Genomic DNA, 4146 nt, shown 5'->3' on the forward strand with positions numbered 1-4146 from the left:
ATCTTCATTACTCCGAGTATAGTCTTCCTCGCCACATGAGTTACATAGTGAGCTTTAGCTCCACAACAGAACCCTCCAAAGCAAAAAAAGAAACCACCTCCCACCCCCTCCCAACATGGCCGACCAGTCCCACCTGACCTCTATAAGAGGCGGGCCGGCCCAACCAATCAGCCTGATCTACCAAGCAAACAATGAAGCCGATAGCCAGACAGGGAGGGGGGGAGGGAACTCATGTGGCGAGGAAGACTATACTCGGAGTAATGAAGATTACCGGTAAGTAACCGGGGCATTACCTCCTCGTTAGTCTTCCTCGCCCCCTGAGTTACATAGTGAGCAAATACCCAAGCCAACAAGGCTTCATTGACCACCATAACCACAACACCACACGGTGATGCAGAGAAACCAACCCAAGGTTGGTGTACAACAACTGAAAAGAAAACAGGGGTCACAGGAAACCTGAAATCAAGACCTCCAGGAAAAGAAGGCCAACCAGGAGTCGCAGCTCCAGCACTCAGAACGGCCCCAGCGAAGTCCCCCCCGGGACTGCTAGAGACCCACTCACCAGGCGGGGGATGACCACGCCGAAGCCAGAGAAAACTCCACAGAGGAGACACCCACGAAGGGGGCCCAGGGAACAGAGCCACACCTCGCGGACCGACCCTGGGCCCCCGCCGGACCCACCGAACCCAGCGAAGCGTAGGGAAGGAAGCCAGCCTGTGAAAGCCCGCGAACCAAGGAGGAACGAGGGCTAGCGGCCCGAACAAACCGGGCCCAAAGGCAGAACACAGGCCATCCTACCGGGAAAGGAAAAACGTGCGGCTAAGAGAAGCCAAAACAGCACGCCGAACAACCAGCCCGGACAAGGGAGGAACCACGTTGGCCGGGAAAAGCCGCAAAGATACCACCTGAGTCCGAGGCCCCAGGGAAGGGATCCCGGGAAGGACACGGGGGACATGCCGGAGGAACAACCCCATCCGGCAAAACCCGCAATGCGGGCGGGGAGCGGAGGAACGACCCCCGCACGCCCATCTGCCCAGCAGATCCCATCGCCACCAGGGAAAACCACCTGAAAGGCGAGGCACCGCAAAGCCACCGAGGGCCGGGGCCCAAAAGGCGGACCCCGAAGAGCTCGTAGAACGAGAGAGAAAACACCTGTGGAACGCCTCACGAATTTCGTGAGTCACCCTCGCGCAGGGGCCCCGCAAATCTCCACAGTAGCGTACCACTATTAGTACCCGTGCAGCCGAAGCGAGCACCCAAGGGGGAGACCGGCAGAGCACCCGTGGGCGAAGGAGAAATATCATCGGAGCCAAGCGAGCCATCAAGGAAACCAGGCCGTCGAACACCGGACTGCGGAAGGCCCGCACGGCCGCCCACCGGGCCTACAGGAAAGAAGGGGCCACATTCCAGGAACACCCCTCAGACCGGAAAACCAAGCCCCGCAAGGGGACCACGGAGGCGGGGACAGCACCAAGCCGACCGCGCCAATGCGAGAAGGGCGCCCAGCGCCGGGCACAGGCAGAGCACGTGGAAGACCGGCGGGAACCCCGTAGCAAGCCACAACCCCGAGCATCCGCCCCAGACCCGGGCCTGCCGAAGGAGGCAGGCCATCCGACCAGAGCCGGCACAACACCGATGCCGAGAGCGGGGGACCCAACCACGGTATGGGAAGATCCGGGATCGGCCAGGAGGCTCGAACCGTCAGCTCGCCATAGGAGAGGGTCCCCGGGGCGGCGGACCCCGCCGGGAACCAAAAACAGGAACGCACCCCGACTCGCGTGTCAACCACGCGCGGGAGCCAGGCACCTCTACACTGCCACGTTTCAAACTAAGACCATGCGCTGCCGAGGCGAGCACCCAGGAGTACCCTGGCCCTGCCCAAGCGGGTCCAGCCGCGATATTAGAGGGCACGGGGGAACGCGTACCACAGACCGAAAAGGCCAGGCAACAGGCCGGGCAACCCCCAGGACCCGGAAGGAGGAGTAGAACCCGGGCAGGAGGGCCGAGTCCCCTACCGTGAACAGAGGCACCTAGGCAGCGAAGGAATAGATCCGACACCGTCGAACCGCCTTCACCTAGCCGGACCCCGGGGGAACGCCCACAGCACCAGGGCGCTTGACCCGACCAAGACCTGGGGACCCAAAGCCCCCCAATCACAGTCAATGTGCGGCCGAAACGAGCACAGAACAACGACGGCAGGCCAGGAGGACAAACAGCAAACTCCGAAGCACGAGGAGTTGCGTGACCTCCGGAGATCCCACCGACCCCCAACGACCCGGCGCCAAAGGACGCCTACCCCCCCCCCCCCTGAATGAACCAGAGGGAAGCACCGGGGCCAGGCACACGCCCCCCCGAAGGAGGACAAGCCCGATACGAGGACCGAAGGGACCACCGTACCTAGGTCAGGGAGCCGACGGGTGAGAGACACCGCCAGACGTGAAGCCACACCCACGGGGGAAGAAGAGAGACGAGGCCGAGAGGTAGTGAGAGTGGGGCCCCCCCTTCGCAGGCCGGCCCCACAGGCCACCACACAGACCCCGAGCCCCAGGACCGGGACAGCCACGTCCCAGGACGGGTCGGGAAGAGCCGTCACTCGGGCCCGGAAGCCCACCCCGAAAGCACCCTGTGAAGACTGACCTCGGGTGGAAAGGCCGAAGGGCCCCACCCCAGCAAGGGCGGGACGACCACACCCACAGGCGGACGGGGAGTCCGAAGGAAGGCCGCGCCCGGGGGAGCGGGCCCCAAATGAAAAGACCGGAGGCAAGGACGCAGCCAGACCCGACGTCCGAGCCAGCCTTGCGGCCAACCGATTGCTGGCCGAGGGAAAGTCACGCTACACGCGGAACGAATCACGCACTTGCGTGACCTCCCCGCGCAGGAGCCCTTCTTGAACTGCACCGAAGCGCAACACGCCACAGCACACAACACATCCGCAAGGGCCCAAGGCGCTCGCACGAACGCCGATGTGGACACCCTCCTGGTCAATTCCCCGAGGCGTCCTACCCCGGACACCTCCAAGGTGGAGGTCAGGCCTCTGACGCCTGGAGGGGGCCGATGCGGAAAAAAAAAAAAACAAAAAAAAAAACAAGCCATTGCCCAGAGCCGCAGGACGCGACACCAGGAGTGGAATAGGCACCGATACACCAGGACCGGGGACGCACACGACCCCCTGGGCGAGAGGCAGATGAGGCGAGGAGGGGTCCAGGGCCCCCGCCGCGTCCGGTCAGAAGGGCTAGTGCCGCCAAACAGGGAGACCCCGCTGATGGCGCAGAAGGAATCCCCCGCCTCCCCAAGGAGACCAGAAGGCACAGCCACCCTGCCTCTGAAACACACACGCTTCCAGAGCAACCAGACGGCCCAGGGCGAGCCAGGGCGCCATAGGGGAAAAAAACAGACCAAAGGGCTCCGAAAGCGGATGCCAGGCATCCACCGCGTCGTGGAGTTGCAAGGCGTGACTCCCTAAATGGGATAGGCACCGAGCCGAGAAATAACCGGTCCGGAGAATATTTGAGCCCAAGGCCCGCCGAGGCGGGGACTAGAACACTGGACCCGGGCAAGATCATTGTCTCAGGGTCCGTCGCCCTAACCATTGAGCCACACATCTCCACTTCACAACCTCGGCATGGTTCAGATTAAGAACTGCCGTACAAGTACCACGCGCAATCGATTGTGCACAGCTAAGCCAAGACATAAGTGCATACAGCTCGTGCCAGACCGATGACAGAATCATCGGAATTGAAAATGAACAACACGAACACTACCCCTGTGTTGCACGCTACAGGCCGCCAACACGGGGCCGGACACCACTTAAAATGCGGCGCTATTGGCAGAGTACAGTAGAGACTTCTTAACACACGACTAATTTCATGTTGTTATTAATAACTGCACCCCTATAGCGCCACTGGCCCACAGCCCCAACAATTGCGAAACGGCACTGACCTCGCGCTATATTAAAAAAATTTCTGTATGAAAATACCCCACCTCGGGACACTTCTACAGCCCCGGCAGGATTCGAACCCAGGCCCGTGGGGGTCGTCCCCACCAAAGGCACAAGCCTCACCTTTGAGCCACAGCTCCTTGGTTTGGAAAAAGCCCTCATCGAGGATAGAGCTGCGCCCTGCATGCTGCGTCCAAACCAGTCGGAAC

The 4146-nt window shown here is 61.7% G+C and overlaps 1 non-coding gene across 1 annotated transcript; it reads right to left on the minus strand.

Annotated features, from left to right (window-relative positions):
- Window positions 1-1148: 1148 nt before the first annotated feature.
- LOC147718825 (U6 spliceosomal RNA) lies at window positions 1149-1256 on the minus strand. The gene has a single exon (XR_015295423.1). It is a non-coding gene; the product is annotated as a U6 spliceosomal RNA (small nuclear RNA).
- Window positions 1257-4146: the final 2890 nt, after the last annotated feature.

The sequence above is a fragment of the Lissotriton vulgaris genome, chromosome 4_1, assembly GCF_964263255.1.
Source record: "Lissotriton vulgaris chromosome 4_1, aLisVul1.2, whole genome shotgun sequence".
Classification (NCBI taxonomy): Eukaryota; Metazoa; Chordata; class Amphibia; order Caudata; family Salamandridae; genus Lissotriton; species Lissotriton vulgaris.